This window comes from Apteryx mantelli, chromosome Z (assembly GCF_036417845.1).
Source record: "Apteryx mantelli isolate bAptMan1 chromosome Z, bAptMan1.hap1, whole genome shotgun sequence".
Lineage (NCBI taxonomy): Eukaryota > Metazoa > Chordata > Aves > Apterygiformes > Apterygidae > Apteryx > Apteryx mantelli.
In genome coordinates, this window is record NC_090020.1 from 13426205 (window position 1) to 13446334 (window position 20130).

The window sequence follows — 20130 nt, forward strand, 5'->3', positions numbered from 1 at the left end:
ATTAATTATTGGGATGCTGTAAACAAGTCACCCTTCCTCACACATTTCGTTTCTGCTCCACACAGCAAAAGAGTTCTCATGCCAAACTGCGTTGTCAACCCACAACGGCTCATGCACCTGCTTCACTCCAAGCTCTGTGAACGATCTTATTGTGCTTGATGGAACATGCTTGTTAAAATTAAGCACATGCTTAAGTTTTTGTGAGATCAACATGTAAAATGCTCCAAGAAAAAGTAGGAGGGGGTAAGGAAGATTAATCTTCTGCATGGGACATAGGAAAGGAGTTCCAGAGAAATGGGCATCTGCTCCCATTTCTAGCTTAGGATTGGCTCTGTGATCTTTGCCCCATCTCTCACAAATGAGGACATCACTTATGACTGACCTCAGTGGGGTGCTGCAAGGATAAATTCATTAATGTTTGGGAAGCACTCAGAAACAACAGTGATAAGCACTGTAAAAAGGCCTATAAATAATAGATAAAAATATTCCTTCTGATGACTAATACATACTGGCCTTTATATTTTTCCAGGTCAGGATTGCACATTATTACAACTACACAAAAACACTAAGGTAAAAATTAGGTTTTAAGGCAGGTTTGGACAAAGGTATGCTGTGATGCAAAGGAGATCTGTGAACTGAGAGCTTCTTTGAGATGGAAACCTCTAGTTTCTCCAACATAGCTTGCAACAAAACCTCCTTTTGCACAGCAGCTTGGTGTGTGTGTGTGTGTTTGTTTTTGGTTTTGTTTTCCTGTCAACAGTGGCTCCCAGAGCAATTGGCAGGTGAGGATGGTGAGTTTGCATTTTGTATTCTCCAGCAGGAACACCCAAAGAAGGCCTGTAGAAGTTCATCCCAGAAGCAGTTCTGTGCCATTAGAGATCATATCCTGAAGACCTTCCTTTCAGCCACAGGCTTTCTGTATGACAACTGGCATGTAGCTGATTGTCTTACTTTTCCACACACTAAAATAAAAAAGAAATGTATTGATATAAGGAAGTGTACTGGGAGAATGAATCGGCACTGCCAGTTGTGCTTTGATGAGCCATATGAATATCTGCAAAGATTCACAGTAATTTTGACCTTGAGATGACTGTTTTACTCCTTCTTAAAGTGCTGGTGATGCTTGAACTGAGTCTTGTTGCTGCTGCTGAAAGTTCAAGAAGTTTGCTAGAATGGGAGTCTTGGGTTTATGCTACTTCAAATGGATGGATTTTTTTATTATTATAATTCAATATCCTACCTGTTGATAGATGCTCTTTTTTTTCATTTTAATAGTACAGAGGTTTGTTTAACCTGGGAAGTACAGAGCTCAGAAAGCAGAAATGAGGAATCTCAAATCTTGATTGGATTCTATGGTGTCTTACCAGACAAACCTCAGTTACATCAGGAAGTCACTTCTTTCGCTAGGGCTCCAGGACTGGGTAGTGTGAATGTGTGTACTGGCAGCCATGCACATGGCTTTCTACATCTAGAGGCAGTTTGCGTGGGGGGAGAAGACACTTCCCTGAGGGACAGGAGGACTGTCTTTTTATTCCAGTTTTGCTGCTGGCATGCCATTTTCCTTTGGAAACCTCTGTCATTTCTTGGTGACTCAGTTTCCTCATCTGTAAAATCACCATGGTTATATATTTTTTTCCTTTGTAGAGGCTTTAGGGTGGTGTCCATGGAAAGGCTACTTTAGACTAGTTATTATATATAATACATATAAACAGAAAATTAGTCACACACTCTTAGGAGTTAATTACCCTAATAGCATGCATGCACTAGTATGCAAAGTTTCACTTTCCTGAACCATTTGCTCATCCGACTTTTGTTTCCAGAAATTGTCCCTCTGTTGTTCACTGCTGCCACACAAAAGTGGAGATTGAAGATGCCAGGATGAGGGCTCATCAGATGAATGAGCTCATCTTCCTAAGGTGTTTATCCAATGTCTTTGTTTGTTTCACTGCCTCTTTGGTTAGGAAAATTTCTGAGCTGTGTTTCAAAATGCCACCTGTCCTTGGGTAGGTTTTTCATGTCTGTGTTTTTATTATTGACATGTTATTTCAGGTCAGCTGCAGCAATGTAGAGCAGGTCTTGTTACTGGCGTGGTGGAGATGGGTGTGAGGAAATGTTTTCTAACACTGGGAAAGAAAATGCCTGGGAAGACAAGCACTTGCTGTTTTCCATTGGCTGACTAGGAGAACATGGCATTGTCCTAAACTGTGCAGTGACTTTGAGTCCTAGAGCTTTGGCCTGGGGTACCCGGCTGGGTTCAGCTTCCCCAGTGTTCCAGTTGGCACAATGTTGTAACCACACACAGGGGAATTTGTACCCAGCATGCAGTCCTTCACATAATGGATATAAATATGATTCTTGGAATTTACCAAACAATAGGCAAGAATAGTATTCCCAACAGGCTGGAGGGGAGCAGTTAAGTATGAAGGAAACACCTGCAGAAGTGGGTATCCATTGTTTCCTTTTGATGTTTATCACTGTGCCTAAATCTGGAAAGAATAGGATCTTCTGGCCTTCAAAAGCAATTTCCTTCCTAGCCTTTATTGCTTGGAGGAATCTGTCCTTCTCAAATATTTCTGTTTTGGAGACAGTGAAAATTATCTCTGTCTGGGTGAAATTTCTTCTCAAGACTGAGTAGGTCACTTTTATTGATCAGGTCATTTAAAATGAAGGGCTGCTCTGAGTGACACTTGTGAGGTACCTCTGACACTGGCATTTTCTGATATGCTGGATATATATTACGCTGTTGGCAGTAGCAGAGTGGGGTGCAGAGGTGGAAGAAGACTGGGGATGGAAGGAGGCTGCTATGTGAAGATTTCCAGACCAGAAAGCTCGTAGGCACAGTCCTGTCCTCCAGCATTTCTCTAGCACTCTGACAGTTGAAAACTGGTAGGAAATGAAGAGACAGCCCAATTGTCTTGCATTTTTAATCAGTGGAAGAGCCTGACCCCTATACGGTGTGAGGTCATGAACAGGCCCTTCTTCTGCCTTGTCACCTCTGGAGACAGAAAGCACATCTCTGAAGCCAGCCATTTCTGCAATCCCCTAAATGCTCACGTAGCTCAAGGAATCCAGCTCTGAATGCTATCCCTTCTGGCCAGTCCTGCTGCTGCTCTGGCTGCCTGAGATTTGTCTTCTCTTTATAGCACCTTTTATTATTCTTTTGACAGGCCTTGAATAGTGACGATGAGGAGGCAGGGGCAGGCGTCCAGTACTCCCAGTGGTGCTGTTTAATTGTATGGTTGTTTTTCTCAAGCTGCCAGCTGGTACTGACACTGTGCTTGTTTTCTCCCCCCTCAGGAGGCATTCTTCTGGTGGAAGTTACCTCACTGACATTTAACTAGAGCAGCAAGCGCTGCTGAGCTGCTTCTCTTCTTCTTCCAGAGTGGTTGTGTGACCAGCTTTCTCTTTGACTGTTCCCCACTGCTTCCCACCTGGTTGCATTCACAGCAACCCAGTTCCTTTCAGCTTCCCTCCCATTCCCCTCCTCCTCCAAAACCTTTCGTCTTTCCTCTCCTTTGCCGATCTTTCTCAGGCTGCATAATATCTAGAAGGAAAAGACTTTATTCTCTTCTTTATGCTGTTGCAAACCAGGAATAATTTTGCAAGAAGGTGATAGCAGCAAATGGCTGTAGATTGGATAGGATATTGAAGCCAGGCTCTGCATGTGGCTTTAGTCCTCCCCTTTCTGCTCTTTCAGCTCCCTGCATGGTCCACTCTGGCTGTCCCAAACAGCAGAAGACAAGGGCCATATCTGCAGTGCATGGCTGGCAGTCCTCAGCTCATTCTGCCCATACTCTGAATTAGCAGAGTATGAGCCCTCTGCATGACAAGCCTCATGTGGTCATTTTTGCCTGGTACTACAACTCCAACAGGGGCTATTAATTTGGTCATGATTCTGTGTTCATGCTTTCTTAGGGCTTTCAGCCTTCACAGAGCATGAGGAGTGCAAGCCTGTGGCTACTTGCAGCATTCTTTATGTTTATGCCCAAAATGATGTCTTTACCTAAATGGGGATCACAAGGGCACACAGGTTTGGTAGCTATCCAGCTCCCACTGACCACCATCCATGTGTTTGGTATGTACTTATGCCCATGCCTTCAAAATTCTTCCCTTGATATTATTTATTTCCACGTTATTAAACATTCCAAATTCTTCTCATATTATTTTACATGGTAGAAGCCTTTGGATTGTTGACATACTCAGCAGGGCACCAACTCTTGCTCACAGACCAAGAATGAACATTTGAGAGAAGGGGATGGAGAAGCAGGAATGGGGAATCATAGCAGCAATATGTTGGGTGGGTGGTGAATGACAAGTTACTGCTTTTGTTTTACTAATCTAGCCTTCTCTGCTGGTCCTCCACCTGGCCATTGGCTGGCTCTTCTCAAATCCAGAAGTGTTCTTATTGAATACATTTAAACCACAATAAAGAAATAAGCTCGTTCAAGATCATTATTGCTACAATGAATATGCATATGTTATAATATATCATATTATATACAGTGTATATTTTATATGCAACATCGATTTTTTCAGCATATTCTGACCCCAGTTAACCCAGTGGGAAAGTAGTGCAGCGACACTGGCTTTACAGGTGTCACTTTTGGTTAATATAGCACAGCTGAAATCAGAAACTACCAGAAAGTGCAGGCCAAAATGTGGCTCACACCTCCAGGTTTATTTACAGTAAATATTAGTATAAACAATCCATATGAGACAGCATGAAACTGTCATCTCATTCAGACTGTTACAACCACCTGAAAACTAAATCTGTCTTCCTGCTGCTATAGGAAATCAGTCTGAGAAGCCTCTGAGTGTCCCCCTCTTCATCAGGACATCAAAAATATATTCATACAGCTACATTTGAGTTTGCAATGCACAGCAAGGTAACCAGGAAAACACATTAAACTGTCACACCTGGAAGAACGGGTTGGTTGACAACAAACCCCTGCAAGTATTTTGGGATCAACTCTAAATTACGTGCAATTTTTCCCTGGCATTTGTCATCTTTATGATATATGACTTGAGGAGTAAATAGTAGGGAGACACTGTGGCATTTGTACATATCTGCACAGCTAGCAAAGTAGGGATTTTTGATAATTTCACCCTCTGGACTTTTTTTTTTTAATTTTTTAACTTATGATTGCCTAAAACTCTTTAGATGCTCTGTGGCTTGCCAGTGTATCACTTCACAGTTATTTATATCATAGTATCACCAGGAGACCCCAACCAAGATCCGATTACCCCAGAATTCAGCCCTGGATTTACTGCAAGAGACAGTCCAGCATCAAGACCTTTGGCTCCAGACCCACCACTGAAATCTGTTGAGGTTCTCCTTGCTCCTGGCTCTTGGTTCAAGCTTGGCCAGAGAGCACTGGTGTCCTCCTGAAAACTGAGGTGACAGAAGTTTCAGTTTTTTAACTTTTTCCTTGGAGCTTTGGTTTGCGTATTTCTTTCGACATATTTGGGCAGCTGTCTTTCCCTTTATCCGTCTCCCTGACTCTTCTCAGAAGACCCTTAAGCCACCCTTCACTGTGGTAGCAGCTCTGCCTTGCAATCATGTGGATCAGGAGTGCTCGCCCAGAAAACAGCAGTGCTGGGATTAAAGCAGCGTGAAGTAAAGCAAGCACGCCCTGAAGCATGGCCTTCTACATTTATATCACTAAACTGAAACTCTTGGGATGCAGTAATCTGAAAGGGAAGATGACACATTTCAGCAGTTGTTTAGGAAGCTATTTATGTGGTCTTTCCTCAGTCAAATTCAGATAGCCTGACTCAGTTCTCATTATACTTCACTCTTCAGAAGTTTCAGTATTTCCAGAGGACAAAATCCCAGGCCTCTTGGCCAAACACCTTTTCATTTGATTAAGGTCAATATTTTACTCAGTGATACTACTTGGGAAGAAATGAATGGCAGGGCAATTACTATAATCTGTCCTGGTGCACAGACAGTCTGTAACAGTGTTAAGGACTACAAACTACTTGATGCAAGTTCCATAAAATAACACCATAGTTTTCATTTAGCTTATTTCATCTGAACCTTACTACTTACATGGCTCTTTCTTTCACCGCTCTTCCACATACACCTCATCTGCACTACACTGTTTCAACAGATAAATTCTCACTCTTTCATTCATACCATTAATCAAGAAAATCTCCCAAATGGATGCTGCCATGCTGACAGTGAAGAGTTTTTGTTGGCTTAATCCATGTGCTTTGAAGAAGTGGCATAACTACGCTAATGGGAAAAGTCTCCCTGTTGCTATCTGCACTCAGAAGTGACAACAGCAGAGAGTGTGCAGCATGGACAAGTTCATATTCCTGCAAATCTCAGTGGCCAGAATTGGACTAGTTCTCAAAACAACTGGCTGGAGAAAGTCATACCGTGTCAGGGGACATGGTATGACTAAATTGCACATGTAAAATTCAGTCAGACAACTTTGTACCCTTTTTTTTTTTTGATGCTTATTGGTTAAGTTCCAGTTTGTTTCTAATCATGCCAACACTAGCTCAGCACTCTATGTAGAAGAGGTTTGAAGACTCTCCAAAAGGACTGCCCTAGTTTTATGCTTCACATTTTTGCACATTACAACAGAATTTGGTATGTATTTCTGGATAATTTGGTCTTAATCTTTTAATGTTTTCTGACCATTGCAACTCATTCCTCCCATTGCCCACTCTTTTTGATCAAAATAAGACTGTTCATTCACTCCCTGTTTCTCCTGTCCAGGAACACAGTGAGCAATGGAAATTAATCAATATGTAAAAACTCCCTTTTAGTCTAGATTAACCCACCAATTGCATGGTTTTTTTGCTGGCTACTTTGCGATTACACTGCAACAACATATCTTGCAAATTACGTGAGTGTTGCAGGTAGGATTCTTATAAGAAAAAATTTGGTATTGCTTTGTTGGTTTCTTGGATAGTTCCTCAGATTTACTGCTTTTTATGATCTTATTCACAAGCTGTGGTTATGTTTGTTGTTTTTTTTTAATAAATTAAAGGAATTAAAAATTAAAACATTTAAAATGTTGGAAATAAATAGTAAAAATGATGAATGTTCCAGGTTAACTAACAGCAAGCACTTAGGTTTTTCTTCTGCTATTTAAGCAATGCATAGTTTAGAAATCTGTATATGAATCTTACATGTCTCTGTCTCCCACTTTACAACAAAATGATACTTGGCTGTATTCCAGATTTCAAAGAGCTCAGCAATTTTGTATAGATTTGTCAAGTTAGGGGAAATTTGGTAGGGGCTGAAAGCTACATAGGAAGGGAGATGACAGTTGTTGAACCTCTCTTAAATTGTAAAGCACAATACAGACATATACAATGCTGCAGAAAATCAGTTCAACCTGGTTTCAGCCAGACTACTGTGTTTACTGGGTGATTCACCACTGGTTCTACCAAAGCATATTAGGAACTGCTAAATAGCTATGGCTAGAAGAGCTTGTCTGTGAAAAAAATGAGAGTCAGGGAGGACCTGCTGTCAGTGGATGCCATGGCCTGGCTCTCAGGTAGATTGGGGGGACGTTACAAATGAGCAGAATGGCGCGAGCAAGAAATTAGTGATGGATGGGGTTTAAGTCCTGCATATCTCACCATAGACACAGCCTGGTACAGGCAAGCTTGGCCTTCTCTTGCTCTGATGGAGCCATGTTGACCTCAGGAGAACACTACCGAGCCCACCAGCGTGGGACTATGCAACCATGTGGCTCAAACGATGATGCTGACAGCTCTTGGAGGCTGGCCCAGGGCTGGCTGCTTGCTGGAAAGCTTCAGCAGTGTGTTGTACTCTTTTAAAACGTCCCACTCGCAATGGGGAGCTAATGCAGGGGTGTGCTTCTTTTTCTCAGTGTGTCTGAATTCCCTCTGAGACTGTAGTAGGTGGCTTATCATTGGATGCCAGAAGAACCAGAGTCATCTTTTGTCCCTCACAATGCTCTGGTAGAGGTTTCCAGAGCAAGGCTTGCTCAGAAGAGCCATCCTACCTACTGTATGTGTATGTCTAGAGGCAAGAAAGCACAGCTATTTGGGGACTCCTTAAATGGTTAGAATTCAATGGTGAAGCCTCTTCTCTGCATTTCAGTCACTTGTCATGGTGACTTTTGTAGGTTATGACAAAATAGGAACATATATTAATGGCAACAAAGAACTTTTATTTTTTTGTTTCAAATACAGATTTTTTTCTCAGGCAGTAGTTTCTACCTAATTACAATATTCAACAGTTTGTCAGTATTTTATTTAATAAAAAAAGGGGGGGTTTCAAAGGTTATTTCAACTGAGCATTATAAAATTTACTGCTCAATGAAACTTAGTTTACAAGGTATGTGACTGGGAGTAATTTTTTAAATCCCAGTTAAAAAATACATATAGTTTGGTATTTTTTAATTATCTAAATGTAAATCAAAATGGAGAGTTTATAAGTTTCAGATGGTTTCTTGAGACTTTGTAACTTTGATCTAAAAATGAAATTGCCCTTTACCATTTTTTGAAAACAAAAAAAAAACAACCAAAACCAAGCAAAATATTGTAATTTTAAAACTGATTACAGTAGGTATGCAGTAAATTTTGTCCACACTTTTTATAAGGATTTTTACTGGCACAGATCCTAGGCATGGCACCACATCAAAATCTATAATCAGTCCACAGGTGCTGATCCATTCCCCTCCTCACATCACACTCAAAAGACTTCTAGTAGTCTGTGGCTTCCAGGGCTGGACTCTGCTGTCATGCCCAATGGTGCAAATCCACTGACAGTTTAATTAAAAGCTACAATTAGTTTCTTCTGCCAAGAAACCAAAAATGCAAAGATGTTGTCCCTCAAATGCGTGTTTTGTTTCTGAAGTGCAACAGATTCTGGTGACAGTAAGACAGGGATATCCATGTTCTGGATGTCTTCACTGGAAAAGACAGAAAATAGCATTTGAGAGGGGGGTTTACTGTCCACTAAAAACCAGACGTGAGTTGGGCAGATGTGGTATGTCCAGGGCTGAGCATCACAGAATCACAGAATCACAGAAGGGTTGAGGTTGGAAGGGACCTCTGGAGATCTTCTAGTCCAACCCCTCCTGCTCAAGCAGAGTCACCTAGAGCACGTTGCACAGGATCGCATCCAGGCAGGTTTTGAATATCTCCAGAGAAAGAGACTCCACAACCTCTCTGGGCAACCTGTTCCAGTGCTCTGTCACCCTCACAGTGAAGAAGTTTTTCCTCATGTTCAGATACATCAATGCAGTGGCAGCTTTGGGAATGAGCCAGAGCAGTGTGGCTGAGAGAGAAGGAAAAGGAAGAGCTGTCTGCTGGGCCAAACGCAGGCTTCCCAGCAGACAAGCAATGACCAGCAGCAGGAAATGGAGCTTGTTGGAGAGTTTTTAATAGACAGTTCCCAAACTGGCTGTAATTTTAGCAGCCAGTTTGACTAGACTAGACTGACTCTTTCCAATATAGCCCTGTTCAAAAAGAGTTTAAGAAATCCCCTTGCCTGTTATTCAAGACCAGATGAGAAGCACATTTCTCAAAGACATTTCTAGACCAAAACAAATGAGATACAATACTATAATCACCACCGCAACCTTCGTAGGTATCCTTTTGTTCATAGTGCACATTTTGCAATCTCCCAATTGTTACTAAACCTGAGATACGCTCTCCTAAAATCCATGCTGTAGTTTTAAGTTTCTTTCCTATAGTATTTCTTTCAGGGGGGAATTGGGGAGAAAAAAGCAAAACATCAGTCAAGGTTGGACTATCAAATACAAATACTCTTTCATTTTGCAAGTGGCATAGGTTCACAGCTTGATGTGTCCGTTTGGACCTGAGAGTGGGTCCTTTCCCCCAAGTCCTGTTTGGAGCAAACCAGATTGTCCTGATCGTTTTTCAGAGTTTTGGCTCCAAGGAAGTGTATGAGAACAGCTTCCTTTGGGCTAGACTGTCTCGTCTTTATTCAACTCTATTCATGTGAGTAGTTCTATCCATTTAAGTCAAGGGAACTTACAGGTGAGCAAATGATTATCTCTTTGATCTGGTCCTTGTTGTAGGTCCACGGAAAAGATGGGGAAAAGGGCACTTGTTAGAGGTGTTTGTTGATGAAGGGGATTAACACAAGGGTGCCAGATGCCTTTGCTACAGATCTGCTTGATAGATGGACAAGGGGCATAAAACTCAAAGCTGGATCATCTTTTGGAGGTTCTCAGCTTTGTAACTAATCTCATGATCTCAGAAGTTTTCAGTTGTCTAGAATGTGACTTGGCGTATTGGCAGGTCTAAACCCTGGGCCTTAGACTACATCTAAATCCGCATCCCAAATGTCTTTGGCCTATGTCTAAAATAAACACTTCCAACCGCATGTTTAAATAATGTCAGGGTCTCATTACAAACTGATAAGAGCCAGAGAATTCAGCCTAAAGGTGAACGACCCTGTTCTCTGTAACGTGTTGTCCTCCTCCTCCTCTTTTTCTCACAACACCCAAGTGTTAGCACATTACATCATCATGCCTTTGAATTTCTCTGCTCTTGTCATGTTTAAACTTGATTGTCTAACACTCTCCTTTTATGCGTTGCCTCTAAGCTCTTGCAGTCAGCAAACCTACTGCTGACAGATGGTGGGGAAAAGTGGGCTGAGCTGGATATTTTCCAAAAACTATGTCTAGCCACATGATATGTAAAACACAAGCTCTCATTTAAAATCTGGTCCATTTTTATTTTTGTTGATCTTTTAGAACTATTTTTATTTCAGGGAGGGTTATTTTTTTGTTGGGAATCTTTGTTTGTTTGTTTGTTTGTTTGGGCCAATGACAGCAGCGTACTTTCTGGCTTCTCTGCCCTGCTTTTGGCAGTTTCTGAACTACCAGACAGGAAATTCTCCAAAGTATTGCAGCTGAGAATTGGCCCATTTTCCTGGAACGGAGATAAAATGGAATAGTTTTGTCAGGTTCTTCCCTTCATATGTAGAAATCCATAGTAATGTATATATAACAGTCTTCAGCTCAGAAATCAGCAAGGGCTACTGATTGATGAAATCTCTGTCAGCAGATGATTTGACTGTTGTAAAGGCAGGATCTAGAGTTGCAGCTTATTAGTTCTGATTTTCTCTAAATATTTCCCTCTGAACAGTGTAGTGCACCAAGCAATTTCCGGTGAAATCTCTGAAAGAGGAACATTACTTCAGCAGAAGGATATGACTTTCCATCAAACCTAGAAAAATATTCATGAAGTGATTTTGTATTTATTTACCTATTTGTTTGAAAACATTTTTTCTTTCTTAAGTTAAAATTAATACATGTATCATGAAATGTCACATCTCATTTTCTTGGAAGTCCTAGGGCTAAGAAGGAATGCAGGCATGATAAATATTATATTGGCTACATTTTCATATTTTTAAAAGATTATCTGTACACTCAAGATGAAAGTATAAAACAAAAAAATTGAATACATTACTAGTAGAGTATACTGTAGGAGATAATCTTGAATGATCCCTTAACATCCTTTCAGCCAGCTTTATTTTCCATCTGGGACAAGATGCAAAAAGGACAATCCCACTTTTATTTGTTCATATGTATCTAATCAGGCAGTTGGATTACCTGAATGTGAATGAAGACCATAGGTGAATGCATATATTGGAAACCAACAAAGGGAGTAGATCACTTCTTCAACAAAAGTGTAATGAGCAAGGCAGATGATTTTGTGTTGATCATTTGAATAATCATTGGGCTGTGTAAAAGATCCAAGTTGTTATAAAAATACACAGCTAGTACTGGATTCTGTGCTGCTGCATATTTAATGATATCAGGCCATAAAGCATGGTGCCACGACTAGTAATAATGAAACTTAACAGACAACACCAATTTTATGGTTCCTTCTAAAACAGCTGTTTGTCAGACAATGAAACAGTAAGGGAGAGTTTCTGTCCTGAAGGAATTACAATTAGAGCTGACTGAAAAATGAGAAATTTGTAGCAGGGCGGGAAGAGAAAGAGGAAAATCAGGGTCACAAAATTCTTCCCATTTGGGGAACATCTCTGCTCACTATGTAGACAATGACTATGTAGGGGACAACTAGACTATGCAGGGCAAAGCCACCAGTGTGAGGGAGCTTACCCAGGATCATGCAGTTGGATGGGCAAGGCAGAGGGGGGCAGCACCAACATCTGCCCATTTTTCAGGCCAGGGGTCTACCTGCAGACCAGACTGTCTCTTTCTGAGCAAGCACGTCATTACATCTCCATCTATAGGATCTCAAACACTTTTGCCTGCCTTTAGTGCTAATACGCATATATTGCAGGGTCTTTGGGTCAAGGCTGTGTCCGCAGCACTGGGTCCTTGGTGCTTGGCCAGTCTTCTTGTAATATAGGTACTGATTTCTGTGTGTATCACCTTTGTAAGGGACTGGCTATGGATATAGGAAAGCAAGTATAGCTGGCACTGTAAAGACCTTTAGCCTGGATTATAGATAGCAACACTCATAGGGAAGGGAAGCTCGGCATCTCTGACCGCAAGCTTGACACCAGCTGTGTTCCTCCAGTCCACAAATAATCATTAGCGTTGTGTTACATATATTTAATCTCTATTCCAGTAGATGATAAAGGCCTAAAGAGAGACTTGGACCCCACTACATGATGGCTTGTACAAAGAGGACATGATCCTGGGAAATTTTGTGAACTATGTGTGTGCCCTGCTAAAGTATAAAAGTCATATCAGCTTAATTTTGAAATGGCTACATCAGCTGAAAGTAAAGCTGATCAGAAAATAATATATACATAAACTGAAAAGATATTTTCCCTTGTTTTTTATTTGGAAGTTTGGAATGGAGTCATTTTGTCATTTTAAAAATAATTTCCATTGAGTATGGAGCTTTTCAAAATATTTCCCTAAATAGAATTCCAAATGCCAGAATTTTAGTGAAGCTTTTAATACTTGTGATCCAAATTATGATGCTTCTACAAAACATAAAAAAATTGTCATTTTTTCAAAACTTTTTTCCTAAAATATATTGTACCTTTAAAAAAAAAATAGCACATTAGGGCTAAAGCAACAAATAAAGGACAATAGTTCTTGCAAAGAAATTGCAAATAAATTCATCTAAGCCTATGAAATCTGATCTGTTAATGTTCCAGAATAAAAAAAATGAAAGCTGTAGGGAGTTTGAAAAGAATTTCTAGCAATACTTTCAGTAATCTCTAAGTCTGTTTGGGTACCAGATTTCCCCACCTTGGGAATGAAGAATAGTTTTATCTAATTCACCACTGTCTGCTATTATGTATGCACAAAGCATGTTGTGGAGAAATGCATCATCTGAGAGTTTAAATATGTGCAGAAGTATATGCTCTCACTTTTAAAGCCTTATTGGCCCTAAGTTGGGGCTCTCCTCAGGAGAATTCAAATTGAGCAAGAGCTACTTTCAGTGGAATTTCCAAAATTAGAGGAGAAAATTAGGAAAGATGCAGCTGTTTGAAGCTGTTTGCAAATTGTTAGTTTAAGTACAGACATGGTGAAGGCAAAGTTACAAAGCTGAATATTTATCCTCTGTGTGGCAATATGGTCCCTGTGATAATTTATGGAGCTGCACAACAGTAGAATGTGTTCAGGACTTGCATATACACACAGACATAGATATTGGAAAAATTGTTTTTAAAACTTGTTTTTATATTTTTTCGGATGCTTTTGGTTTGTCTTCCTTCCTCAATTTATAAAAAGCTGCAGTTTTGTTGGTAGTGAAGAATAAAGAAAAAAAAGATTGCTTCAAAGCCCTAGACTGTTGTTCCCTTCACATAGCTGGGCCTATCAGAGAAACAGCTGATTTGAACAAAGATATAATCTGTAGGAAATGGAATCATGGCCTCCTGACAAAGAACCACATATGCAGCTAGGTGAAAGGTAAGAATATGCAGAAGAAAACCACTTTCTAGCCTGCATTGAGAGATGGTTTACAATACAGCTTTCTGTATCTAATTTATCAGAAACTGATGTGGCTTCTCTTTGACCAGATTGTCCTGCTTTAATTGCTAGGAAAGTAGAAGAGAAGGGACTGCTGGTCTCTGTGGGAGTGTTGTGCCACGATGGCAAGAATGCTTTGCTATGGATGAGATCCTAGGCAGGTGTAAATCAGGGTAGGTCCACAGGGCATGGACCTAACTGACTGCAGTATGCAATCCTTACCCTTTTGGGGGTTTCCCCTTCAGTACTTGCTGGAGTTAATGTGATGCCATTGTCTGGCAGGACAAGGTTTTATGAAAACAATTGATTAAGAACCTCTTCATCTGTTTGGCTGAGTAGTTAAGTCTTACCAACCACAGATCATGAAGAGCTCAGTTCTGTGGTTGTGGAGGTCACTGCCATGGTTGGACTTCATAGTTTATGTGTTCCTGCTTTGGCAGAATTTTGGGGCTGAAGTACAGCCTTTTTGTGATACTTTCCTGAGAGAAATAAAAGTTTCCTTACAGAGCTCTGCTACTAAGTTGAGAGAGCCAGAGCAAGAAATGAAAGGTTGCCCTGGGATAAAAGGTGGAAGAAGACTTCTCTCTATTCTTTTGCTATCTTTCTTCTTCCATGTGCTTTAGATGCTTCAGATATCTTCCACATCTTCATAGATGCCATTAACACTCTCTAAAGCAGATCATCATAAGCATTTGACAGTCATGTGCGGTGCTGGGTGAAATCACCTTGCTTCCTTGTGACCCACTTAAGCATCATGGGATTCTTGCTGAATCATGAGCTTACAGTGCATGAGCTGTTCTTGACAAAAGTTATGTAATATAGAGAGGAAGAAGACAAAAAGGAAAAAAAAAAAATACAAAAACCTAAAACAGTACTTGGTGAACCACCAGAGCAAGAAATGGTCCTGTGAGCGGGCAAAAGAGAACAGACATGGAAGAAGCAGGGGAAACTGGCAAAGAAACATCCCAGGGAACATGCACATGCATGTATTCCCCCTTTTTTTGTAGGCAGCACATATGCAACTGCCACAGGGTGTCATGATCTTACACAAGTAATTTCAGCTTTTCATGCCTGTGTGCTCCTCCTCTGTATCCTGGCTGTTCAAACTCCAAATGCTTTGAAGAGAGGCATGCCTCTTCCTCAGGGTCTGCTAGTGATTACCCACCCTCAGTGTTGCTCCATTTCCTAAGTGGGCTTTGTAACAAGGCTGGATATCCTCACCCTCCGTGGTGAAACACCAGACTGTGGAAAAGTGGGTGGGAGTGTGAAAAAAAAGCAGCGGGCACATGCAGAGCCACAGCTTTCACAGCTTGCTTTCTACGTCTTAGTCATATCATTTTGTAAGGATTCAGTGCACAAGTAGTAAGGTCAACAGGACAAACCAGTGCTGCTCAAAACCAGCCCTAATATTCAAAGTCATTAGCAGTCTTGCTGCCTGTTCAAAGTTGTTTCTCCCCAACTTCAATTTTACCAGCCTCAGCCAGCACCCACCTGTTCCTCAGCAAAGGCTGGAAGGCCCAGTTTCTTTAAATGTTTAGACCAGGTATGAATTACCTGGGAGGGAAGAGGCACTAGGGGGATTGTTACACTCCTTCCTCTTCCACCAGTGGATGTAGCACATGGTGAAATGGCTGTGCATTGTTCCTCCTGCCCCCACATCCGCAGCTGCCCTGGAAATCAATGGAATTAAGATGTAAAAACCAATGGCAACATTATGACTCAAGGCAGAGAAAAGACAATTAGGCAAGAAAAGTCATCTAGGACCTAATAAATAAATTAAGGATTTGAGAACTGGGCTAACTAAGAAAAAGTAGGCCCTGATCCAACAACACTCTTAAGACACCACGAATGACTCAAAGCATACAAGGAGGCAAGTACTCAGGAGCTAAAGTGCTTTGCTGGAGCAGGGTCTTTGTTCATAAAAGGACATCTGGATAGTGAAGCCAGTGTACTATGTATTTTTAGTGCAGGGAGAGGTTAACCCTGAAACTTTCCGTCCTAGTTAGGTATTGTTTCCTCAGCTGGCTGGCTTTTGGGGGTCTGTTTGGTCTGTGCTGTGGGTGTTGTTTGAAGGAATTACTCTCCAGCAGGAAGCAGAGGGAGATTCAACAGGATCAGAGGTCAGCTGCAGGAGGATAGCAGATGGGAAAACTCACCAGCTTGCACCAGTCAAGCTGCAACACTCAGCTATGCCAGCAGAAGTCCTGCCAAAGAATGAGGGAGGATTGATCCATATTGCTCCACAACTGACCTGGTGACCCATCTCCCAGGGACGGAGAAAGGCAAGTACTTCAAATGGCCTTGCAGTTCCTGCAGTAGGTTTTTCAGTTTCACGGCTTACTGTTCCAGCTCTTTGACGGCACACTCAGATCAATAATATTTCATGGGAAGCAAGCAAAAACAAATACACGCTAGTCCAGTCTCTGATTGGCAGTGAAACAGCATCTCCCACTGTTTGCCAGCCATGTCCCTGGTGTGCCTATGAGCAGCTGTGTTCCTTGAAGAATAGACAAAGATGAAGGCAGGGAGGAGGATCCTCCTTGGTACAGTTCACAGTGATGCACGGTTATGAAACTCTCCCTCCAGTGCCAGAAAGCTGACTTCAAGCTGGCCCTGCTGGTTAGTGAAATGTTGGCAGGGTAATCTTGCTCCCATTGAGACTGAAGAGAGTTTTGCCACAGGCATGAGGAGGAGGAGAATAGGCCCTTCATAGGAAAAGGCATAGCCATGACTTAGACATGTTTTATGGAGGAGGCTTCTAGATGCAGGACTGTCCTCTGCTACCTGCAGGCTAGTGTTTACTTGGAGGTTGGCTTCTGTAAAGCCCAGCTGCCACAGGATGTGCAGACTTCAGAATATGGGTAGTCCTTGGCTCACAGCAAGATGTCGAAAATCTCCAGGGAACCACAGTGGCTACTAAAGTTGGTCAAATAATGGGTAGAAAACTGGAGGGGAAAATGTTGATTCAAATCCAATAGATTCTTCTGACTTTGTTTTTCTTCTTTTTACTAGACAACAAATGGAAAAACAAATTTCAGTCTGCTTCAACCCAGAATATATGAATTGCCTTGAAAGGAAAGGTTTTGCTTAGTATTTTGGATTGTAGAAATCTTTGATTTAGCTTCCTCCTCCTTTTTAATTTAGGTCAATGTTTTAAATGAAATTTGCTTCCTCAGAACAAAAGATCCACCAGCTTCTTCCTTCTGGCCTGTCAAAACAAAATATTTCAGCCTTTCTGGAAAAAAAGCATTTCACATTCAAATTGCCGGAACAGAGTGTTACAATATAAAACCCCAAAACAAAAACAAAATGAAATCCTCCCTCACCTCCTCCCCAAACAATGTTATTTAGCTGAATTCATCATCTTGTGACCCAAGCTGTAAATATTTGGTCACCTGAAAATTTGTAATCTGGAGGGCAAAATTTTTGCTGATTTAAAATTATTCTATTACACTCTTGCATTTATCATTCTTCCTGAGACCACCGTGTACATTTCATGGGGAGGCTGGACACCAACTTGCCCTCTGAGGTGCTGTATGGTGGTGTTCAAAGGGGCCTGGCGCTGCCTTGCCCTGCATCAGCACTGCTGATGTCTCTTTCTTCTGCCACGTACTTGGACCCTGTAAGTCATGGGCCCAGTCTCTCCTGCCTTGTTCCAACCGCAGCTCCAGCCATCTCTCTGGGCTGGCAGCAGCAGTGGGAAAAGAGCCTGTGGAGAGTAAGACGTTGCCAGCACCTTTAAAAGGCAGGAAGAGTTGGCTGAAGAGTGAGGAGAGGCAGACTTGGGCAGCTGTTGAAAAAGGGCTTCATCTCCTCCAGTGCTTATACCTGGGGAGATTAGGGAGAGAGCAAATAGCAGGGAAAAAGTGTTTTCTTAGGCTGTGAGAATGGAAAGCAAGGGCATCAAAGCAACAGGGGATGGAGAGCCAAATTTTCTTGGCAATCATCCCTCAGCTTTAAATTCGCTGAGAATTCTCATCCTCAACGTACTTCATTTTATTAATAGTTGTCCTAAAGTAGGATTTAAATCTGCATCCCAGGTTGTCAAGTCTGAATTAAAGCACCGAGTGGAAGAGGAGGAACGACTCACGATGGGCCCTGAGCCAGCTTGGAGGGGTGTTGGTGGGAGGTTTCATTGCCTCTTACATGAGCTGGATCCATTTGCTGTGGGAAGCATCTGCAGAGAGTCAAATGGACTTGGGATGTCCCTATCTAAAAATACCTGTCCATGAGCAGTTCATATCAGGAAAACTGATCTTTGATGAATCCTGTATTCATTTGACTTTGCTTCTTGGTTTTATTTTTCCAGCAACAATATCCCACCAGGTTTCAGTGCTGCTGATGGCAGAGAGAGAGCAGACAATTGTCTGAGACATTTTTAATATGTAATATCAGATATTGTTACACATATAACATCACTTCTCTTTCCTGCCTATCATCATTGTCAAACACCCTGTGTTGTGTACTGACGTACACCTATATGATTACTTCCTATTTCACAGCAGGAAGACTCCCAAGGAACATGTTTCTTAACCATCTAAAAAGTTGTCCAGTGCCTGAATCTGGCCCCTAAAGACTGATATGCTCATGCCACATTGCAGCATTTGCGACAGACTTGATGGAGGGCAGCAGGACTCTGAGTCCTTTGAATGTGCTGGGCAGAGAGTGATGAATGATCTTGGCTTAACTCTGCCAGCAGTGTCAGGAGAGTTACAGGAATGGTGCACACTGAGAGAGAGAAACAAGACACCGTTTTGACTTAGGGGCTGGCTCTGGGTTGAAAACCACATCTTGTATCTGCCTCAGGGTTAGTACCAAAACCTCCCTCAGAAGAGGTGTTTGCAAAGTCCTTGGAGAGCCTGGGACACTGTAGTGTTTAGAGTATGCATTTTGGTTTTGTTCATGGTGAAAAGAGAAGCTGTTTGATTGCTAAAGCTCATTTCTTCAGTTAAAACAAAGCCAAAATTAAAAATTTCACACAAATTAAAAAGCAAACCTATCTCTGAGCTAAGCAACCTTACAAGAAGTAAGAAGTCACCCAACGCGATCAAATGCCTTTTTCTATATTAGTGAAAAGACAAAATTTCCTTCCTTTCAGGATGCGTTTAGGATAAAATTACACAGCATTGATCCTACTAAAGGGATGCTCTTGCTTTGGGAAGTAATGGAGGGAACTCCCATTGATTCACATGAATAACTAATAGAATGACTTTTCTTCCTAATCACAGCAGAGTTCCTTTGGAAGCCAACAATTTTTGCTATGTTTGTGTGTTAACACTGCGGACTGGTCACTCCAGACGCATTTTGGTTAATTTAAAGCTGCTGACTGCCAGAATTCTGCTTCAGACATTAGCATTTTGCTTTGTAACATTAAACTTCTGTAATGCAGGTAGGTGTCAGATCTGACCTGAGTGATGTTCACTGAGCCAATAATTTTCACTCTGTGCCTACACTCCATTTGACAAGACCTGGAGGAGTTCAGGGCAGGTAGACTTGCTGAGTGTAGAGTAGCATATCTGTTTGATAACATAGCTGCCTTTCAGTTACTCAAGAGAAAAAAAGAAGAAGAAGAAAAAAAAAAAAAAACCTCTTCAGGTTGAATGAAACATTTCATTCAATCCAAAACAGTTTACTTGAATTTCAGGGTTTCTGCTACATTTTCCAAATGAAAGGGAACTTTTTTTTTTGCTTTCATTTTTTACTTTGGGCTTTTTTTTTATTGGAGTGCTTGGATTGGGAAGATGAAATGGAGAATTAGTACCTTCACTCCCTTCTCTGGGAGAATGCGCCGTCCACTGAGCTGTAGGGTGTTTGAGCTCACAGTTTGATGAACTTTTCCTTCAATAACAATGCTGGCTTAACCCATACCCACCTTGCTGCTCTTTTCCTCTCCCTCCTTGCTGCTTCTCCAGTTGTGCAATTGTTTGGGGTTAGAGATTTAAAAAAAAAAATAAAAAAATGGGGCCATTTATAACTGAGATTATTTTCTTCATTCTGTTCAGCTGCAACAAACTTGAGCTGGTACAACTGAGTGGGCAGGAGTGAGAGGTAAAGGAATAACTACGAACAAGTTATCCTTTTTGGTAGAAGGGAGTGTTCATCGAAGTATGGCCTTGATTTCTTCTGTCAAAGCTGTTCAGCTTTCTGCAAATAGCTCGCTATGTATGGGGCCGAAAAGAGAGAGAATGGCTTTGTAAGC